Source organism: Panthera uncia, chromosome A2 (assembly GCF_023721935.1).
Source record: "Panthera uncia isolate 11264 chromosome A2, Puncia_PCG_1.0, whole genome shotgun sequence".
Taxonomy (NCBI): Eukaryota; Metazoa; Chordata; class Mammalia; order Carnivora; family Felidae; genus Panthera; species Panthera uncia.
Genome location: NC_064816.1, coordinates 106,425,433 through 106,449,954, shown reverse-complemented (window position 1 = coordinate 106,449,954; position 24,522 = coordinate 106,425,433). Strand labels below are relative to the sequence as shown.

At 35.5% G+C, this 24,522-nt stretch overlaps 1 protein-coding gene and 1 non-coding gene across 5 annotated transcripts in view; one reads left to right on the top strand and one right to left on the bottom strand.

Moving 5' to 3' along the window:
• The window catches only part of HDAC9 (histone deacetylase 9), a 903,132-nt gene that overhangs the window by 783,459 nt on the left and 95,151 nt on the right, over positions 1 to 24,522 (bottom strand). The window lies entirely within an intron of this gene.
• Positions 23,506 to 23,634, top strand: LOC125931167 (U6atac minor spliceosomal RNA). The gene has a single exon (XR_007460417.1). It is a non-coding gene; the product is annotated as a U6atac minor spliceosomal RNA (small nuclear RNA).

The window sequence follows — 24,522 nt, the reverse complement described above, 5'->3', positions numbered from 1 at the left end:
AAGATTTATAAATATTGGAAAGGCAACTTATATGCGTATATAATATTGTTGCTTATCTTTTTACAAGATTTAACTGAAAACCGTAAGAAATTATGAGATTCGGATGAACTTTTCAGTACGCCAACAACAGCTGGAAAATTTTCAGGAAAAGCCACAGTCACATACAACCAACCAATCACTCAATCATTCCATCACTTTCCTCTCTTTTGCTTCTCTCTTTCCCTCTTCCCATTCTTTCCTCTTGCTCTCTCTCTCTCTCTCCCTGTCTCTCTCTCACACCTATACACATGCATACATACATCCCTATATCTCATACTGTTACACACCTGGAAATAAAATTATGTTTATCTAATGCAAAAAGATAGGGAGGAAAAAAAAAAGGCCTTCTGAAGAGGTACAAGATAAGAGAAGCCATAATGAAGAAATGACACAATTCTAGAGAGCCATCTTATAGAATTGATACACCAAGATGAGTGACTTCTCTATTTTCAAGGAACAAGACGTGTTTCAGAAGTTGTCTAAACATGTATTTATACGATTGACAATAACAGCTTGAAATATGCCAATGGAGCCCAAGGGTCGATAACATACATTTTCAGCCAAACACTCATCTTCTCTTCAAGAAGACAAAAGCAAAAAAAGTCCCTTATGGGATAAAGAGAATAAAAGATCTCCCTTCATCTATCTTACCTTCATTGGAGTCACTAACCTCCAAGAATCACATTGTTCTGGGACCACATTTTAAGTCACATAACATTGTACCCTTTTGGTGCCAAATGCCAAAAGCTATTTGAGGACAAGGATAAAGTCATTTCTTTATATGCTCAATACTTCCTTATTAAATCATTTAAACAAACCAGACTACTTACTAACCTACTAAACCCTCATACAGTGAAAAAGGAACAATTTACCCACTTAGGATAAACACAGATAAATTTGGAAGAGATCATTTTTCATGCATCCTTTTCCTTTCCATAGCACCACCTCACATGTTAATGGAAAACTGATACATATGGACTAAAGCAGCCTTGTTGGGTCATTCCAAGTTATATCTCTCCACGTAAAGAAAGGACTGAAACTCTCTCTAGGCCATTTATGTCTCCCATCTAATGACATTAAACGTTTTCTTCAAGTGGGTCAAGCACTATCAGATTTCACATTTGAATCTATATGTTAATTGAGTGTACTGTGTGAGATATGAAAAACAGGTTAATAATTATTTAAATATACTATTTTAAATGAGAAAAGAAATAATGAATTTACTAAAAAGTAATATTTTTTGACCCATATCCCCCTTTCATTTACAGGAAACAACAAATAATATCAACTATTTGCTAATAGATAGCGTAAGTCCATTATTAAACCATAGTACTTAAGTACAAGCTTTTCTATCATTTTATATTATCTTTCAAGAAAGTATTTTATGTTTCCATATGTAAATAATTATAACAGTGTAATAAAATACTTCCATGATCCTCAGTTTGTTTTCAGTGGACAGTACTTCAACTAAGATGTCTTTATAAATAACGCTTTGCTTTATCTCCTGCTGCCTGGGACACAACATACAGTTATGAACTGCTCTACTCATTACTGAATTTCTTTATCTTATTAGTTTGTTAAAGACATAAAAGTAGGATATCACTTTGGTAAATTTGGTAAACACTTGCTTCCTATGCCGTTTCATATCACATAAGTGTTTACCAGTTTCTCAAAGCACTGCGTATCAATATAATTCTTAACTACATATTGGAAAAGCACCAAAATGAGATTTTCCCCAGTGATATGACTTTTAGGTTTAAAGTACCTTAGTTACAATATATCTAATGAAGTGGAGTGAGAGAGATTAGACCTTTTCACATATTAATCTGAGCTTAAAATAAATTCTAAGAAGATCACTGCTATACAAGAATGGACAGAGGCATCTGTTTATCTCTGAGAAAACAGCTATGGCTAAGTCAAATGCCACTTTTCATAGCTTAATGGGTGGAATTAAAGAGCATGAGTCAGAGAAACCATTAAAACAACAGTAGCTTCAAATTCTGACTCTGACACTTTCGGTATGATGTTGAATAATTATACTCCAAAGCCATTGCTTCCTTATCTGTAAAACAGGATAAAAATATACACCCTGTAATGCTATGTTATTGGGAGACTTAGATGCAGTAATGTATAAAGTGATTAGCAGAGTTCCTGGTACTACAGTAACAGTAAATAAACCTGAAGCTACTATTATAGTGAAATTTATGTTCTAACATCACTAATCCTATAGATGAAATACCCTCTCCTTTTTAAACTGGGTAAGGAAGAAAGACCACTAGGGGACTGCTAAACTCACAAGGCTGGAAGGCTTGCAACTACAGAAAAATTATGACACTAGAGATCCTTCAGAGGTGCTCAGCAATCTATTATTTGCTGCCTGGTAGATGTCTCAAGACATAGAGAATACTTCATCACATGTAATGGATGATCGAGGCTTCAAAATGCTTTTCCAAGAAGTGGTGCCACTAGTGAAAAATGGAACTGATAATTTCACATCTCTTAAAAGCAGGGTGTATCTGAGCTTATGTCTTAGAGTGTGAATAGCCCAAACATTTAGCTTTGTGGTTTTATCAGAGCTGAACAAGAACTAGACAAAATTAGAATTTAGCTAATATTAGTGACGAGGTTTACAGTTATCTTCAGTCAGTGGAAATCACTCATGGTTATATCAATTACTAGAGAAAATTCCTTCTTAATAGATCACAGTCATAAACGCAAAATCCCAGAAATACCACATTAATGATGGTTTGTGGGTACAAACAATAATTCAATAACTATTATCAGAGTTTAGAGTAATTAGCTTCGTATCAAAGAAAGTTAAAACTAGCCAAATCATCTTTCCACAGGTAAAACAAATATAGTTATTAAATATAGAAAATCATGGTTCCTCACATATACACTAAATTTTAAGAAAAAAACTGGAAGGGTAGGTCATGAATACTCGTCATCATTATTTAAATGCCAAACCTAAAAATTAACCACTGGCATACAAGAAACCTTCAACAGTACTCTCTCCTGTGAACAGGCATTTCTGTTAAAAGTATTCCTTGTCTTACCCCAGAGGGAAAAATTATTAAAATAAATTAACATTTTACTGGGTCTCTAATTGGAAGTGGCTGTTCTCAACAAATATGTTTATCAAACAGTGTGACTGGCAAAATGTATTACTGTAGCTGTAGTTATCCAAATTACATGCTGTCTAAAGCAAAAAGGGCAAAAGCCATCTGGCTCATATAACTTGCATTTTTTAGACAGCTTGCAGCTGGTTCTGATTAAGCAGCATCTCAGAACTCCAAGAGATCTATTTTTATCCCTGGAAGTATATTTTTAGGGCTCACACACCCAAGCCACAAGGCATTTGCATTAATAAATGAACAATTACCTTCAATAAGGAAAAGGTTTATGTAAAACTGTGGTTTGGTCTTCAGCTATGCAGGATGGACTACAACTTGAATATGATAGTCTGACACCTTATTTTGAGAATGCGCTCTTCTCTGGATGTTCCAAGAGAGGGACACAGAAAAGACACTTCCTCTGTCTTATGAAATAACCAAAAGAAGATTCTCAACAAGAAACTCAACTGCGTTGCCTGATCCAGCCTAGCAGGATGGTACAATTATCATCCCATTGTACAAATGAGGAAACAAAAGTTTGGAGAGGCTAAGTAACATGCTCAGAGTAAAAAAGACAGTGAATAAGGCAACCAGGATTCACACCTATTTCTTCTGACCCCACAGCCTGAGCTCACTACTGACAGGGCTAATAATGCATTTCAACAATTCACTTCTTTATATTGCTTTAAATATTGTTTATTTATGTCCTTCCAAATGGACTTCAATGTCTATCATTATAGGGGCCAGGTCTTCACTGCACAGTTTTCATCCTCAGAGCTTAGCACAATAACCTGCACTCAAAAGCACTTGCTGAACACATGACCACAAAACTCATTCTTTCAGGCACAGGTTTAAAATACCCATTATCAAGTAGGTCTTTCTTTCTGTTTGTCATCAGTAGATTCCAGCAGACATCTGTATGTCACAGAGACCAAGTCAATTAATAGCCATATATACTATGACTATGTCAGAAGGAAATCATGAGGATACCAACACTTTCACCAAAGCTCATCATTCGCACATGCAGGGGCAAAAGTCAAATCATTTCATATGCCCTTGACACTGGGCTTCCCTCAAGATCTGACAGCACTGTCAGGCGCAAAACAAATATAAGAAACTCATCCACTAAGTACTATATTTGTATTCAAGATACACTATCAGGGCCTGAAAATCAACATTTTAAATATCTTAGATTTATAATATTGGCAGTGTGAGTTAGTGGGCTTCTCTGGTGGGTGGATTTTTACAGTCACAAAGGTGGTGAAACATGGCAAAAGCTTGTAAGTTGCTTTAAAATGTCCATGAAGGGCGCCTGGGTGGCTCAGTCGGTTGGGACGGCCGACTTCGGCTCAGGTCATGATCTCGCAGTCAGTGAGTTCAAGCCCCGCGTCGGGCTCTGTGCTGACGGCTCGAGCCTGGAGCCTGTTTCGGATTCTGTGTCTCCCTCTCTCTGACCCTCCCCCATTCATGCTCTGTCTCCCTCTGTCTCAAAAATAAATAAATGTTAAAATGTCCATGAAATGTTGTGTAGATGGTTACTGATGGGGTTTCTGAAACACTAATCCAAGGCCGACATCTTCTCCTTTTATCATTAGATGTTCTCCTTCCACACCTATAGTTACATGCTTTTGTATTTTACAGGGGACTCTGCCTGTATTTTAAGTAATTATGGTCATATTTACCATCATGACTCCAAAGGAAAGGCCGCCCTGTATAAAAATGTCAGGGAGTATTTCATTCCTATCCTTTACGTCATTGCCATGCTCTCGTTACAAATAAATACTTTCTGATGGTAAAAACAGATAATAATAAAGGGTTGCCAAGTTTCCCCTCCTCCAGACTGTCATGGAGGATTAAGTGTTAAAATGATGAACTTGGCTATAAATAAAAAGGATCATTTCATTATGAATAAGTAAAAATTGTCAATTTATAACATGACTCCTTCAGGCCCAAATTTAGAAGGGAAAAAGAAAATTTCAATGTCACTTACTACCTTGAGCTTAAAAGCACTACTCATATTAACTTGGTTTTGGTTCCACATAATATAGCAAATCCCAAAAAACAAAAACAATGCTTTCCTGATTCTGCAAGTCCGTGTCTCATAGGGCACAAAGAAAGAAAAGGAAGTGACTGGTTTAAAATAGGCCTTCTAAGTGACTCAATTACATTATATTGAACTCTTTTCAACATCCTTTAATTCTAAAGCTAAAATGCGGGTTATATTTGAAAAAGGTTTAAAATCATGGTACAAACTGATTTACCTTACATTGCCTGAAATAAGAAACTCTCTTAACCAGAACTTACATTCTTTATTAGATAAGTGATAAATGCAAGAGAGCGAGAGCCATTCAAGCAGAGGAGAGGGACAGAGGGAGACAGAGAGAGATCTTAAGCAGGCTCCCTGTTCAGCAAAGAGCCCGATGTGGGGCTTGATCTCATGACCCTGGGATCATGACCTAAGCTGAAATCAAGAGTCAGATGCTCAACTGACTAAGCCACCCAGGCACTCCCAGAGGTGATGATTCTAGTAAGAAATTTACTGGATTTGAATTGTTTGAAAAATAGCTACTTTATTACAAATTGAAAGTCTCACTAGACCGTAGGTTCCTGGAGAGTCAGATCTACGTCTTATTCAAGGATGGAGCAATGAACATAGTAGAATATCTGGATTTTATGAGGTGCTCAATAAATGTCAAGTTTGAAAGAATTCCTACTATGCAACTCACAATTTCCTCATTATATCAGATACAATGTTTACAGTACATAGTGTTTGCAGTTGTCCTTAGTAGGCAAAAAGAAAACTAACATCAGTGTCAAAAAAACAAACAAAAAACCCACTACATACTCCTTTTCCCTTAAAAAACTGTCCCTCTTTCTGATTTGAACCAATGGAAATTTGAACTAACTCTTTTGACCACTGTATAGTCAACAGAGCTCCATCTCCATGATTCAATTCCTCAATTTGGCCCAGATAACAATAGCAGCCTTACTGTATCTACTTAAGAGATGACTACATTTTACACAAACATGATTAATAACAGAGAGTACAGGGTATCTTAAGTAAAAGTCAGGAGTACTTAGCAAGAGATAGGGCTATGGAAAGAACATTGGTTTCAAGGTCAAAGACGGGTTTGAGCCAAAATGCAGCTCTTATTAGCAATGTGACCTTGGGCTAGTCTCTCCCTAAAATAAGTCTTCACCTATATTAAATTAGGACCATAAAGTACTTATCTCATGAAGTTATTATGAGAAGTAATGTATGATAAGATATGAAAAAGCTCTTCACATAGTGCCTATTACATAAGTAGGTTATCAATAAAGTTTTATTGAATCAGAATATAAAAGATCACAAAACCAAAAAGTTACTACCTGTCTCTTCCCATTAAAATATCCATACCTAGAGCGGTATAAGGGACTAATGGAGTTTGGAAATAATGACATAATAAATAAGGAAAATAAGATTTAAGGGAAAGGGAAAACAGCTAAGGTAGGTTGATAATTATTTTTGTTTATTTGATGGATTAGGACTTAACTAACAGGCAATTAAGTTGTATATAATAAAAAACAAATGCAGAAATTGCAGGTCTGATTTTCAGACTCAATATTTCAAAACTGTTACTCAGGATTTACACACTACATAATTTTCATGGTAAATTCTAGTCTTTCGTTGTTTTTTTATTAACTCATGCTATTTTATTATTCAACTCTCTTTCCTTTATCATTGACAACTAGATGAAACTTTTCTCTTAATTTTCTTTCCATATTCTATGTTATCAATGATGACTTCATGACAATTTAGAATAGATGTGCTAGGATATTTTGGATACAAATGTTTAGGCCCCACACAAAAATGATTTCAGATTAGGGGAGTTATTTTTTGTTTTTTGTTTGTTTGGTTGGTTTTTGTTTTGTTTTCTTTTGTTTTGGCTACAGGTGATGGTAAGGTAGAAAAGGGACATAGATATTAAGATAGAAAATGTGAAAGGTTGTGATCTGGATAACTATTAAGAAATATTTGAAACTCTCTCTCAAGTGGAGAATTCAGTAACTTTTATACATCTTGTTTATTATGGCTGCTGTTCTCTCCCCAACTTTTTTAATCCATCTACTCTTAAATTAGGTACTGAACAGGTTGATTTGAAATCACCCACAGGTAAATCAATTCTTTTAAAGGGAATCACTTAAAAATACTACAAAGCTAAATGGTACTACTAAAAACTGTTTTAAAAACACAAATGTAAAGACTTAATATATAAAAGACGAGTGCATGTGTATATGTAATAAGAGACATAATATGAATAATAAATATAAATATATTTACTTTCTTTTTTGTGGTTAAGACTCCCCACTTATTTATATTTTCCTGATAGTGAATCTTTACTTCTCTGTGCTTTTTCTCATTATTAAGTCAAATATATTCTTATAAGATGTCCCAAATCATTTTTTTGAATGAAGAAGTACATAAATTAAACACTTGGACTAAATTTATTATCAAGTGCCTGCCATGCTTCTCCCTACACTTGAACTTACTCTGAGGTCACAGAACTTGGACACTAAAATAATTTTAGTGTACCCCCCCAAAGAGAATTTTTATAAGGCATCTATTTATTCACGTAAATGGCCCTGTGTATATCCAAATTATTTTTTATGACTCAGGAAACCAAGTCCTCATTATCCTTTCATCTCCTGTAACCACAAGAATAATCATGTAACTGAAAGGGCTGAAATTCAAGGAGTCTCTCTGGGAATATTTACCCCCCCCCCCACATCCCCACCTTTCTTTTCTCTTTTATAATGGGACCTTGCCAAGAGATGTGCTCTTATACATAAAAAGAATTACACAAAAGAGGAAGTCCAAAGAAAGTCATCCATTGGGATTTATTTATTTACGTCACTGAGGTCCTGCTTATTCCTGACCTAATTTGCCAATACAAAACTATTTTTAAATACAGAATACCTTATAAAACTTAAATAATGAAATGAGTTTTAGTGTGCATTTAAAAAGGAGGGTTTAAACACCTTATGTGTACAGAATTCCAGAAATAATTACTATTTGATATGTATTTATGTTTTATTTTCCAAAACTCCTTAATACACTTTATCCCTCCTTGTCACCAATTAACAGCTGCAGTGATAGAAACTATAATTCACATGTCAAAGATGATCCATCTAAAGTTTCCACAGCTATAGAACACAGACTGTTTTCTATAATTTCAATCACATTTTCATAAGAATATGGTTTCCTTGGCTCAGGAATTTCTCATTGACCTACCATTGGTTTCAAAAATTAACATCGATAACATTTCCACATTTGTGTCTTGTATGTGTATCAAATCCTATCAAACCCAGAAGTATTATCAATGAATGTTTGAGTCCCCCCCCCAAAAGAGATGAAGGAGTATGTGCTCCAATTTTTCATTTAAGAGCAAGCCCAAAAGATAGGCCTTTTTAAAAGAAATAAATCGAATATAGAATTACCTGGAGACTGTCACAAATAATATTCATAACATGTACATGTTTAACTTGAAATTCTTCTAACAAGTATTTCATATTCAAGAAAACTATAGAACTTAACTTAGAAATAAGTAAGATACAATAATCCTAAATGAGATTACAAGATTAAAAAACCAAACATTCTCAAAGTATTTTGTAGACATAAAATAGCAATTATAGTTAAAACAAAACTTTCATTAGAACTAGAAAAAATAAAGAGGTGAAAACATACTATTTTCCTTTGTGCTACCACAGTTCTGTATTCACCTCTCTATCATGATTTTTACCATATCATACATGTATCCAGTTTTTGGGTTTTTTTCATATCTGTTTTCCTGGCAAGACTTTGATTACCAGGGGTGGGGAAACTGGCAATTTTCATTCTTCTATCCTCACTTTTTCTGGTACATAATAGAAGTTCAAGGATTTTTTAAAAGAAGGGCTGAGCCCACTAGATTTTAAAATGTATTATAAAGCAATAATAATTTAAATAATGTGGTTTTGACATGTATTTTGAAATACATCAACAAATAAGAATAGAAAGTCCAGTAAAATATTTAATTATATGTAAGAATGTAATGATATAATAAAAATTCAAAACGATCAGGGAGGAAAGCTATTTAATAAATTATATTGAGATAACCAGTGATCTGAGGGGAAAATGGGTCAAAATTTATATTGCATAATATAATTACAATACTAATGCCTCCTTAGTCTCTGTCTTTCTGTGTGTGTATGTCTGTGTATATTTGCATTTATAATACATATATGATTTAGCTCATAAAAATGAGCATAAAATTGAGTATTTTTGAAACAATGGTAGCTTTCTAAACCTTGAGTTAATAAAAGAAACAAAAAGATGTGAATTTTACAGTTTAATCTTTAACTTTTACTAAGAAAAGTAATAGTCATGGTAAAAGGAAAACAACATATTGCAGAAATGTTTATCAAATACAAGAGATCAAAGGTTGTTTTCTATGTTACAAAAGGGGATAAACTGACAGAAAAATAAGATGCTGAAGAAAAATAAGGCACTAACATGGACATGCACATAGGAATCAAATTATTAGGTACACATCGAAAAAAAGAGCATTAAAGCATTTATTTATCAAAGTGAGGCAAATTAAGGCAACACTGAAGTACCATTTTACATTTAACTAACAAATACAAAATTCTAAGACACAATATCCAACAATACCCAGGTTCTTAGAAAAATAAAATTGATAAAGCCAAGACATTATTGTTGGCAATTTATAGTAGAAAGCCATCTAACAAAGCACTTCAAAAATCATTTCTTAAAAATCACATCCTTTGACCCATAAAAATATTCAAAACTTTTAACTTAATAAGATCAGGCCAGAAAGTTTAAACTGAGTGAATAATGACCCATAATAATAATACTAATAATAATAATTTTAAAAATTAAAAAAAAGAAAGGCCATATTCAAACAGATTTTTGTTGTGATGCAATTTATAATAGCAAAACATTATAAATCTAAATCTTCAACATCAGAGGAATGATTAAGTAAACTAATGATTACCAAGCAACTGCTCCTGGAAACCACTCATTAAAGAGTATAATACCTGAAAACGGCAATATAAGTTGAAACCAAATACGACTTGAAACCAAAAGGAAACAAATTGCACAGGTTGGTAAGGTAAGGAACAGTTCCTGTCTGTTTTTAATATTATTTATTCTATAATTAAAAATTGAGAAAAAAATGGTTCTATAAATTATTGGTAGATATTCAAAACTAGAGACCCAAAAATGGATCACATATGAAGCCAAAGCTAAAAACAAAATTAATTTCTTTGAAAGAAAATTACAGCTTCTGAAATATAGTACATGCCCTGGCACTTAAATGGAGAAAAGGCTAAGTAAGAATAATGGGGAAATTACTACAGTAAAGAAATGAAAGACAAAATAAAAATGCCTATGGAAAGTATCTTCTCCATGGAGATCAAGAACTAAAGCTGGTTTTAAGCTAAGAAAATAGGAGTGAATTAGTCCATTCAAAGAAGCTAGAAAACAGAAAATAGAGTATTATAAAAATAAAAAAAACTTTCCCTGTGAGTAATTTTTTTTCACTTTCCTCCACCAGTCATCCCTCTTCACTTCTGTGCACCAAGAGTAGCCCACTGGTGCCTAACTATGAAAAGCAAGGTTACAATGAGCCTTGTTTGTGTACATTCATCATTTGCATACAAACTTTAATATTAGCTTAAAAAAAGGCACATTGATGCAGAGGTCTGGAAAAAGGACAAGTTACCCCTTATGTCTCTATAACACTATTTGCCACATGCACTGCTCCTTCCAATTTTAGTTTCATTAAATGTAATGAAAATGAGAAAATTTGTTATGCCACGGGTGTTCACACAACTCTACCCGGATCAGCTACTGTGTTGAGACACATCTGGTGTGCCAGAAACAAACTAGGAAGTGGTGTGTAGGAGGAAAGAAAATTAAAAGTTGTCAAACATATTTCTTTAGGCACTCAACATAATCTGGTATTCTAATTATTTTCCAGATATTGATGTAGTCAAGTTTATTACACAAGCTAAAGCAAAACTTTTAGGTTCCCCTAAAACTTTTCCTTCGCAATTCTTTACATGATAGAATTGGTATACCCACATTAATACTCCATACACCCAAAACACACATTAGGAAATTTTCTCCTTGGGATATTATGCCCCTGGGTATTAGGTTATCCTACATTCCTCAAACATATCCAACTATTTTATGCTTGTTAATCTGTTAATAACTGGAGGACGACTTCTTCAATATTTCCCTTCTAATCTGAGCAATTATGACTATACGACAATTTTAGTGCCAAAACCAATGACAATGAAGACAATTAAATACAGTTTGGCAGTGGGAAATAAATTCCCTGAAATCATCAAATAATTTCACACAGACAACCCAAAACCCAACTTTATTTATTAGTATTAAATTATACACAATTGAGGCTCCTAGTCTTCTGATACACAATTCACCTTTAAAAATGCAAACCAGGGGGCACCTGGGTGGTTCAGTCGGTTAGGCATCGGACTTTTAATTTTGGCTCAGGTCATGATCTTGGGGTTCTAGGGTTCGAGCCCCAAGTCGGGCTCGGTGCTGACAGTACGGAACCTGCTTGGGATTTTTTCTCTCCCTCTCTCTGGTCTCCCCCACTTGTGTTTGTAGGCTCTCTCTCTCAAAATGAATAAACATTAAAACAAATTTTTTTTTTAATTTTTATCAAATGCAAGCCAGGAATACCTCAGAAATCTTTCTAATCCAGTTTTCCTAAATAATAATGTACTAAGAAAAACACTTAAAAATACAGATAAACATTGATCCATTAACCCAATTAGAATATATAGACTTTATTTTTTTATTATTTTTTTAAATTTAAAAAAAAATTTTTTTTTAATGTTTATTTATTTTTGAGACAGAGAGAGACAGAGCATGAATGGGGGAGGGGCAGAGAGAGAGGGAGACACAGAATCGGAAGCAGGCTCCAGGCCCTGAGCCATCAGCCCAGAGCCTGATGCGGGGCTCGAACTCATGAACCACAAGATCGTGACCTGAGCTGAAGTCGGACGCTCAACCGACTGAGCCACCCAGGCGCCCCGGATTTTTTAATTATTTTTTAAATTTTATTTTAGAAAGAGAGGGAGAGAGCAAGCAGGGGAGGCGGGGCAGAGGGAAAGAGAGAGAAGGAGAGGGAGAAGGAGAGGGAGAGAATCTCAAGCAGGCTCCATGCTCAGCACAGAGCCTGAAGCCAGGCTTGATCCCATGAACCTGGGATCATGACCTGAGCCGAAATCAAGAGTCATACACTCAACCAACTAAGCCACCCAGGTGCCCCAGGAATGTTAAGACTGTTTAACAGCTAAGATTTATAATGCTCATATGATATTTCAGACACTGCTCTAAAAGGCTTTCCAGGTATTAATTCACTTAATCCTCACAAGACTTTTGAAGTAGAAGACATTAATTGGTATGCCCATTGTTCAGATGAGCAAACTGAACCAGAGAGATTATGACAGTCAGTTGATAGAACTGAGTTTCAACCCAGGTCCATAGGACTCCACCACTACTCTCTACTGCCCCCGTGCCTTCCACTGTGTATCATGTCTACCTCTGTGTTATTTCCTGTGTGCCACATCTCAGCTTTCACTGTAACAGACACTTGACATGCACACTAAGCAAAAAGACGATGATGATTCAAGAGATGTCAATGAAACCAATTCTTCAGAAACAATTAATCTAAAAGGTGATGGTTTCAATTCCAAGAATGCACTGAAACATCTTAAATCTTAACATCTTAAACCATAACATTTGAAACCTACTCTACAATTCAGTATTTTTATCTAAGTGGCCTTAAACCTACTAAAAGGAAGCAAACTCTGAGTAAGCATAACAGTGGGGAAGAATCCATGATTGTCCAGAACACTATAATTTTTGATTACTTTTAATTTACCTCTGAATTAAGTAAAAGTGTCTATACACAGGTGCGACATGTTCCACAAGACAAGAAACCCTAAAGAAAACAAGTCTCTTAATAGGAAGGATACTGTTAAATCTTCTCTAGGTTGTCATAGGTAACTATCTTCAACTGTTAGTGCAGAAGGTAAAGAAACAAGATGATCACTCAGAAAACATCTGGAAAATAAAATGAAGTCATGAAACCCAGTAGATACCTACCTACATAAAAGTGAAAATCAACTAAAAATTCCAAGACAGTTCTATGACCTGAAATTTTACTTAATTCAGGTCCAGAAGGAGACAAAAGCAAAACAAAACAAGATAATTTGACACTGTCTACAGATACCTGGGAATATATTTATTAAACTATAACAGTGAGCTCTGGCCAAGCTTACATAAAGACAGCAGATAAAGAGAAAAAGTCTTCCCCCAGCTTACTCTTAAAAATGACAGAAGAATACCCTGGTGATGACGGAGTAGAAGAGTTCTTCATTTCCTGTTATTGTGAATGTTCTGAGCACATGTTCAAGGCGTTCTCATCACCACTGCCTAATTTTCATTTATTTTCCTCAAATGCAAACGGTCAGTTGCCTAGGCTGACTTTACTGTACTTGTCTTTTCAACTCTATTCAGGAGAATAACAGGAAAATAACTCATCATGCGGGGGGTGGGGGGGAATGTAAATGACGCTGGTGTCATAAGGCTTACAGGAAGCAAGAATAGTAAGGTAAGAACAAAAAGAATAAAAAACAAAGACTCACCAGAACATGGCCTACTTGAAAGGAGCTGCTTCCTACGGGTGGTAGAGGGCTGCTACGGTTTGCCAGAGTCCTTGTAAAGTGCTCTGGCGGGAGGCCCCTAGCTTTCCACTGGGGTCTCCCAGAGGTACTAGTCTGGCAGCCCTTCCTGAGAGTGGTCTTACACGGGGGTCAGATGGGGACACTTCTCCATCTATCAGTGGGTGGCTACATTCTGTAGGAGGCACAGGAAGCCTGCTTTAGCCTTGAGTCTACCATGTGGTCCCAAACCCAACATTATTTGTAAGAAGGCAGTAAGTTTGATCCCTTTCCCTTTCCTACATTTATTTCTTGATGGCTCAAAACATGAAGAGAATGGTATCATACGTAACACTCTGAAATCCCAACCAAACATAAAGCAAATCTTTTCCTGCTGGTTTTCCAAATTCATAGGAAGTATGGGGAATTATTTAAAAAGCATTAGGGAAAACTAAGATTTAAGATACAAAACCTGAGACAGGGAATAGGGGTGGATCTTAAGCATTCTGGTAGGGGGTGAGGGGGTGCTCCTATAGACCAGTTCTGTTGTGAAGTGGCCACAGGTTCCACCCTAAGCTTCCAGTGCAAGCTAAGGAACTGGGCCTGGCTACCCTGATGTGTAAAACAAGAGGGCTAGACAAGGCCATCTTCAGGGCACCTATGGGCACCAACATTCTATGATGTTATAACTAAAAGTAACTAGCTGTGGCAGTACTTTTAATGTGAAAAATGAAAATCCACATCAGTCCCACATCACAAGACTGAAGTCAGCCCAGAGCCAGAGCACTCTCTAAGAAAGATGAAAATGTTGTTGATCTGCAGTAATTTTAGAAACTGGTGAAGAGACCAAGAAATACACTGAGAAATTAAAACAGGACATTGACCTCTGTGAAAAGATCAGATACAAAAGAATAATTACTGGACTAAGGGAAAAGTAGTTTTTCCCTGTATTATTTTTAAAGTAGGTATGTCCTTGAAAATATTATTAAAAATATTGAATCCTCAATTGCCCAATGGTATTAGGCCACTTCCAAAACCCAATAAAATCCCAAATTAGCTTGCAGATGAATGATGGCTTTAAGAATTTATCCAGAATCCAGTGTGATCCTATAGATGGGATGGGACAAACTCCTCAGAAAATGCCAAGAAACATTTGAGCCAGGCCAAAAAGCACTGAAACGTTCCACTGACATAGAACCCACAAGTCAACATGAAGCTTTCACTGGAAGATACAGCCTTTGCGTGCAGTTTTCCAGGGATCCAGCCAAAACTCAGAGATTATTGAAAAAAGCTCTCAAAACCAAAATGATTCCAAAAAGAGGTTTCTATGACAGGGGAATTCTGAATGGAAATTTATCATTCACAACCAATGGCTTCAATAGCTGATCCCATTACATCAAAGGATTTTAATTCTTTCCTGGAAATTCTTTACAAATTACAGGTAACCGCAGTCTGAACAGAACTTCTGTGTATTTTTAAACAAGTCAATTGTTTCAATGAGATAAATACATTTATTTCCACCAGACAGATAATTGTTTTCTTGTTCAATTGCATTACATTTGTGTATCCAGGTATAAAATGTTACAAATGGAAAATTACTGAGAAGCAAAGCAGTCATTAGTGTGACTTATAAACGGAGCAGAAATGTTAAAAAAGTTTTTCTAATGCTTTTTTATGTTACGAAATACGTATTTTTATTTTTTAATCTCTTCTATATCTTAAAAAAATTTTTTTAATGTTTATTTATTTATGGGACAGAGAGAGACAGAGCATGAATGGGGGAGGGGCAGAAAGCGTGGGAGACACAGAATCCGAAGCAGGCTCCAGGCTCTGAGCTGTCAGCACAGAGCCCGACGCGGGGCTCGAATTCACAAATGTCACAAACCGTGAGATCATGCCCTGAGCCAAAGTAGGTCGCTCAACCGACTGAGCCACCCAGGTGCCCCTAATCTCTTCTATATCTGATTGCAGAGCAAATCCTCATGCCCAAACACAACACAAAGAGAACTAAGATGTTGGCTGACCAACAAGAATGGCGAAATGACTTGAATATAAATAGACACAAAAGTAAAATAAATTCAAGGATAAATTACTCACCTTCATAAGAAATCCAGAAATTTGGGAAACTCTGGGAAGTAAAAATAAATCATTTTCAAGTATCACTACTGGAAATACACTATTTCTAGATATCATTTTGTAGATAGAAGAATTGTGTCATAAAAGCACATATCTGATTACCTTCCCAAGAGATTTCTCACCTATCAACTATCCTCAATTAAAGACAGCCTCAAAGCAAACAAGAGACATTAAATGACAAAAAAAGTCAGCACCTTGTTGTTGAAGGCAGATTATTTCCTTATGGAATTTGCACATAAATGGTCAATAAGAAAGAATGGCCAAAGACAGTCTCCCCTCACTTACCAGAAAGTAGGAAGGCACACAATTAGAATTACAATACCTAACACACAATATCCTGGGGGCACAAGTGCCATTCTATAAAAAAAATGTTGGTTTTGTTAATATTAGTATTTTAATGTCTTCAGATTAAAGCTGATAGCACCTATTCTCCATCTGTTCAATAGTTTTTGTGTCACATATTATATCAACATATACACTGTACATTTTTTAAATAGAAAGATCTTATTTTTTCCAAACTTCTTAGAAATTCATGTTTCACACTGTACAATCAAAAAATTGTTAAAGGGTATTGACTACAATTTAAATATCACACATTGATCAAATACTCAAAACTGATTAAAAATGGGTATTGTGATGTTAACACAGATCTAGAAACACATTAGGAGGTACAATATAATTTTGAATAAGGCATAATAAACATATATAATCATTTTAACCAATGATTCTTCTATTTTTTTTCTTTGTGTAAGTTGATTGTATGAGATTTAAGAGTTAGAAGACTTAGTAATAGAATTAAAATACCATAAGAAATTGAAATTTCTTTACAGTGTTGGAGTTAAAGAAAAAATAATGCTAGTATGTTTTTGTTTTCTGAATACTTTTTACAGTTATATTAACTTAAAGCTATATAAAATAGGGGTAGGCTCCCTGTAAAGAATTTCTTTTAATGTTTATTTATTTATTTTTGAGAGAGAGAGAGAGAGCACAAGCAGGGGAGGGGCAGAGAGAAAGACAGAATGTGAATCAGGCTCCAGGCTATGAGCTGTCAGCACAGAGCCCCACATGGGGCTCAAACCCATGAACTGTGAGATCATGACCTGAATCTAAGTGAAACACTCAACTGACTGATCCACCCAGGCACCCCAATAATTTTTTAATCACATCTTTAAAATTTAGGAGGAAATCTGTTGGTCCAAAGATGCTTTTAGACAAGATTATACACTTTGAATTATTTAATATATTATAATAATCTAATTAATAGTAAATCAATAAAAACTTCCAAAATAGCAATGAGGAAGATTTGCTGTAAAATTTATTTTCTGAATTTACCCAAGGCCACTTTTGCAGCTTAGAACATTTTTTTGACATATAGATATTTTTCCCCAGTATTTTTCAGCTGTAAAAAAAAATCCTAAAATTTCTTAAACCAATCTTCACATTTTTGGAAAAGGAAATCAAAGTCCTAGGAATTAAAATGTGAAACCGGATTCTATATACCTACTTAAATGCCAAGTCAAAATTACAGCAAAGAAATCCTAATTCCTGTTTCATTTTTCATTTAAGGTGAAAAATAAAGGTAAAAGTAATGGTCTGGAGATCTTACAAATCCAAAGCACAATATTTAAAATGGGAGAAACAGGAGTGGGGGAAATCACCAGCTTCATGGAGCTTACATTCTCATGCACATACAGACAAACCAATGTCAAGAGCGAACTCTGTCCCCAACCAAGTTTTTGTGTACTGACTCATCTTTCTTCTCTAAGCCTGTAATTCCCGCCTGGAGAGCCTGAATCACATTCTTACCCTCTGTTCCTCTCTCTCACTCCCCTATGGGATTTGTTCTGTCAGATGACCTCTGTTCACTTACACAGGATTCCAAGATGCCTTACTCAGCCTAACCCACACGAGCTACCCACCTTACTACACCTGCGTGCAACAATTTCATTCGAATTTCCAATATCACTTCAGAGTCAACAGAAACAAAACCAAACATATTCTCTCTCAGAACTGACTGCCTATTTCAACTTCCCCTATTGCTACCATTATTATTCTCCAGAATTCTCAGTCCTAAATTTTAGTCAGCTTTAATTCCTCCCTCACCTGTAGCATCCATATCTAGTCAGTCTCCATACCCCACACGTATTAGTCAGAGTTCTCCAGAGAAACAGAGACATATTATAAGGAATTGGCTCACAGAATATGGAGGCTGGTAAGTCCAAAATCTGCACAGCTGGTGTTTCAGTTTGAGTCTGAACGTCAACAAGGCTTCTGTGGAACCGGGAGGAACCAATGTTCCAGTTCAGAGGCTGTCAGGCAGAATTCTCTCTTATTTGGGGGAGGTCAGCCTTTTGTTCTATTCAGGCCTTCACCTAATTGGATGAGGCCCACCCACATTATGGAGACTCAGTCTGCTTTACTCAGTCTACAAATTAAAATGTTAATCTCACTCTTACAGAAACACCCAGAATAACGTTTGACCAAATATCTTGGCACCCAGTGGCCTAGTCAAATTGATGCAAAACATTCACCATCACACCACAGTTTTACTTTTCAAAAGTCACACTTGTTTTCTCTATTCTTGGTCTCACCACCATCATCTCATATCAGGTCCTTACGATCCCCTACTGGTTTTAGCAAAAGGATGTAAACTAGCCCCCTCACCTTCCTTTAGTTCATGCATCAGTGAATATGCTGTGGATACATTTATTTTCGGAAATGTTTTTGTCATATCATCCCTGTTCTATATACCTTAATTCACAATGACATCTTACTCTAAAAAGATCCATTCTTTTTCTTACAATATATTGCCCTATATAATCCAGCCCTACTTTGCCTACTGACCTGTTTCTTCTATCAATCTCCTAATTTAGAACTTACATTATAACTGGCCAACAGCTTAAATATCTTCTTCTCTCATCCACACCCATTCCCTCCGCAACATACTTCCCCTTCTCTGGAAAGCATTGCGAACTCTTCTTTGCCTACCTCAATCCCATCCACCTGCCAAGCTTTGTCTCCAGTTTCAACTCCTTTTTGAAGTTTTCCTAATTCTCCAAACCACATGAATCTTTTAGTTTCTATCCCTCATGTACATTTAAAATAAACAAAACCACTGCTATTCTAAACTACTCTGTCTTGTTCATGAATTTATTTATTTTTTTAAATGTTTATTTATTTGGAGAGAAAGAAAGAGAGAGAGAGCATGAGTGGATGAGGGGCAGAGAGAGAGAGAGAGAGAGAGAGAGAGGGAAAAAGAGAATCCCAAGCAGGCACCACACCACCAGTGCAGAGGCAGACACAGGGCTCCATCCCACAACCTGAGCCAAAATCAAGAGTCAGACACTTAACCAACTGAGCCACCCAGGTGTTCTCATGAATTTATTTCTATTGCACATCCCTCTTTCCCTGGTTCCCAATATCACCCTATTACTTCCAAACACACACCTTCTATTTATGCTGGGTTGAAAATCTTGGAAACTGCTGTGCCAAGCACTGTTTAAGGCAATAGACATACAAAGAAGCGCTACTCTAAAAGCCTTACAGTCTAATATGAGAGAGAGATAATTACTATAATAATTAAGGAACAATGTACTGCATGCTGTAACAAAGGTAGATACAGTGCTCTAAGGGAATATAGAGAATATAACAGAGGATGAAACTAAATATCCCTAGTAGAATAATGTGGTTGGAGATAAATTTAACAGGAGGAAAAGGCATTTCAAGTACTGAAAATAACCAGTGCAAAAGAACAGAAACAGTGAACATACACATATATACACACACACACACACACACATATATATACATTCTTATATACATATATACATAGTTATATACATATGCATATATACATATAGATACATATATACACACATATACATTTATATTCATATATATTCATATAAGATATGATGAGACATTTACCACATTGGCAAACTAACTGGGTGTTAAGGATCAGAATCCAGGCACAAAATGGCTTAAAAGCAAGAGATTAAATTCAGTAAAAGTATTATTGAGTAATAGGAACAGAGCCCTAGAAACAAAAGTATCTGTAATATTGAGAATAGTAAGTCCAGAACTTGAGTGTGGAGCTGAGGAGAAGCAAACATGGCTGGAGCATGGAGCCACACCACTTCTAACTGAGAGACTAGGAAAGCCCTAAAATACAAGTAGATTTTTATTTGTCCCTTATCGATGACCATAAGGAACAAAGAATTTTCATTACTCATTTGGTGACAAATCTAAGCTCATCTGGCAATAAAAACTGGCCTAAACAGACAGGAGATTATTTATTATTTTAACCTCATTTAGTATTAATAGCTATGAATTTCACTGCAGAAATAAATATTAAATGTTTTTATTATAAGGAACTGTCCCAGACCCCATTAAAAGTGACATGACACCAAAAACAATAAGATACCTAGGAATAAACCTAACTAAAGAAGGAAAAGATCTATACTCTGAAAACTGTAGAACATTTATGAAAGAAACTCAAGAGGACACTAAGCAATGGAAAAGCATTCCATGCTCATGGATTAGAAGAACAAACATTGGTAAAATGTCCATACTACCCAAATCAATCTACACATATAATGAATTCTTACCAAAATATCACCAGTATTTTTCTCAGAGCTAGAACAGACAATCCTAAAATTTGTATGGAACCACAAAAGAACCTGAATAGCCAAAGCAATTCTTAAAAAGAAACTACGAAACCAGAGGTATCATGATTCCAGATTTCAAGTTACATTACAAAGCTGTAGTCATCAAGACAGTATGCTACTGGAACAAAAACAGACATATAGATCAATGGAACAGAAGAGAAAACCCAGAAATGGACCCAGAATTAAATGGCCAACTCATCTTCGACAAAGCAGGAAAGAATATCCAATGGAAAAAATGACAGTCTCTTCAACAATGTCGTTGGAAAAAATCCTGTGTCTTTCAGGAACACACTGAAGGATAAAAGTGGACCACTTTCTTACACCATATGCAAAAATAAATTCAAAAAGAATGAGAGACCTAAATGTGACACAGGAAACCATCAAAATACTTCAGGACAAAACAGGCAGCAACCTCTTTGACCTTGGCCATAGAAAGTTCTTACTAGAACACATCACCAAAGGCAAAGGAAAGAAAAGCAAAGATGAACTATTGGGATTTCATCAAGACAAAAAGCTTCTGCACACTGAAGGAAACAACAAAACCAAAAGGCAGCCTACTTAATGGGAGAAGATATTTGCAAACAACATATAAAGGGTTAGTATCTAAATAGTATCTTATAAAGGGTTAGTATCTTATAAAGGGTTATAATAGTATCTTATAAAGGATTAGTATCTAAAATCTATAAGGATTTATCAAACTCAACACCCCAAATACAAATAGTTAAGAAATGGTCAGAAGACATGAATAGACACTTTTCCAAATTACATCAAAATTACTAACAGACACATGAAAAGATGCTCAATATCACTCACCATCAAAGAAATACAAATCAAAACCACAATGAGATACCACCTCACACCTATCAGAATGGCTAAAATTAACAACAAACAAACAACAGGTGTTGGCAAGGATGAGGAGAAAGGGGAACCCTCTTGCATTGTTGGTAGGATTGCAAACTGGTACAGCCATTCTGGACAACAGCATGGAGGTTCCTCAAGAAACTAAAAGAAGGAACTACCCTATGACCCATCATTTGCACTATTAGGCTTTTACCCAAAGGATGCAAAAATACAGATTCAAAGAGGTATGTGCACCCCAATGTTAATAGCAGCATGATCACTAATAGCCAAATTATTGAGACAGCCCAAATGTCCCTCGACTAATGAATGGATAAAGAAGATGTGGTGTATATATACAATGGAATATTACTCAGCCATCAAAAAGAATGAAGTCTTGCCATTTGCAATGACATGGATGGAACTAGAATGTATTGTGCTAAGTGAAATAAGTCAGAGAAACACAAATATTGTACCATTTTACTCATATGTGGAATTTAAGAAACAAAACAGAGGAACATATAAGAAGGAGGAAAAAGAGAAGAAAGGGAAACAAACCACAAGAGACTCTTAATGATAGAGAACAAAGTGTGGGTTCACAGAGGGAGGTGGGTGGGCGATGGTCTGGATGGGTGATGGGTACTAAGGAGGGCACTTGTGATAAGTACTAGGTGTTGTATGTAAGTGATTAATCACTAAATTCTACTCCTGAAGCCAATATTGCACCGAATATTAACTAACAAAAATGTAAATTGAAGAAAAAGGAAAAGATTTTTTAAAAGGCTAAATTTTTAAAAATAAAAATAAATAAAAATAAAAAATAAAAGTGACATGCCATGTAACACAGGATTTATGTCTCATGCTACCTTTTAAAAACCTGATAAAATCTCTTAGCTTTATACCCTCTGGATCCTTCCATGTTGTTGCAAATTGCAAGATCTCTTTCTTTTCACGGCTGAATAATACTAAGTGAAACACATCAGTCAGAGAAAGACAAATACCATATGATTTCACTTACATGTGGAATTTAAGAAACAAAGAAAAAAAGAGACAAACTAAAAATCAGACTCTTAACTACAGAGAAGAAACTAATGGCTACCAGAGGGGAGGTGGATGGGGAGAAGGGTGAAGTAGGTGAAGGGAATGTTTTTGTCATGAGGAACACTGAGTAATGTACAGAAATGTTGAATCACTACGCTGTATACCAGAAACAACTATTAACACTGTATGTTAAGTATACTGGAATTAAAAATTTTCTAAATCCAAAGCTGGTAAATGTTAAAATTAAAAAAAAAAAAAACACAACTGATAAAATCTCAATTCTAAAACACACCTGGCTCCTGGGGTTTTGGAATATTCTATGGACCTTAGATTTTGAGATTTCACAGAACCAGTCAGATACAGAAGGGGATCTATTGCCCAAGAAAGGTTTTAGAGTCCATGGAAGATCCATTTAGGATTGTTTTGTTAAATGGAGGGTGAGTTCTCATTGCCAAACACATTCTATTTTTGACCATCTTTGTGATCCGTGGCAAAGTTTATTTTACTTATGTAGTATTAGTTAAAAACAAAAAATAAACTGACAATCATGGACTCTTATATCAACCTTTTTACTCCCCTTATAATGCCAAGAATACCAGGAAAAATTGTAAAAGAACATTCTCTTTGCCTCCTATAAACTTAATAGATAGTTTCCTGGAATTGTCTATTCAAATAGAAAATTAATTTCCATGCACAGCTGGAAATACCACATTGGCAAGCAAAGAAAACATCAAACACCAGTATATTAAAGTGTAGGAACTATAAAGACTCAACAAAACAGAATCTGCTCAGTAAGATGGTCATATGAGAACATATTTTCACCTGTTTATTTAATGTATAAGTACATCTCTTAAAGTGAAGTAGCAATAATCAAGGAAGCTTTGGATTCAGAAAAACAATGAGAGGATTACATCATTCAAGCCGTTTTTCTATCGTTGTATGAAAGGAGAAGAGGTTAGCACATTCCTTGCCAAGGATAAAAGACGTCCTCAGGCCTGCACAATACATGTATGGGTAAGACACTGCCACCTACTTTGTGGCATGGTTGCTTTTTTATTTTTCACTTTGGGATGATGTAAAAGTTCTAAAGATAGTGGTGACAGCTGTGCAATAATGTAAATATACTTCAGGCCAAGGAAGTACACACGCTAAGAGGGTTAAAGGGTAAATTTCATTTTATGTGTATTTTACTGTTATATAAAATATAATTTCAATAATATACAAAAAGCTCTTTAAAATCAATAAAAAATAGTCTAAAAGAAACATATGCAAAGGGTACAAACAAATTGAAAACGGGAAGAAAATCCAATAAATACATGGAAAAATGTTCAAAACCACAAATAAGAATGCAAGTAAAAATGACTACAAACTATCATATTCAATCTTTCAAATTAGTGAAGATTAAAAATATTGAGAATTTAAAAAAGAAAAAAGGCAGCTTTTCTAGACCCACCAAAAAGATCAGGCTCTGTTTATACATCATCCTTCATTTGCTTAGGCCTAATGGGTATTTGTCTTTTTTTTTTTTTTTTTTTTTTTTAACGTTTTTTATTTATTTTTGGGACAGAGAGAGACAGAGCATGAACGGGGGAGGGGCAGAGAGAGAGGGAGACACAGAATCGGAAACAGGCTCCAGGCTCCGAGCCATCAGCCCAGAGCCTGACGCGAGGCTCGAACTCACGGACCGCGAGATCGTGACCTGGCTGAAGTCGGACGCTTAACCGACTGCGCCACCCAGGCGCCCCGGGTATTTGTCTTTGTACTGACCCATCAAGAAAAAGGAGGCTCATGGTGCCATCTGGGGACTCCTCCCCGATGCTGTACCTGCATCAGGCAATGACTTATATGGTCAATACTCAACTAATAACCAAACTAAACAAAACAATACACTTCATACACTTTGAAGAAGAAGAAGAAGAAGAAGAAGAAGAAGAAGAAGAAGAAGAAGA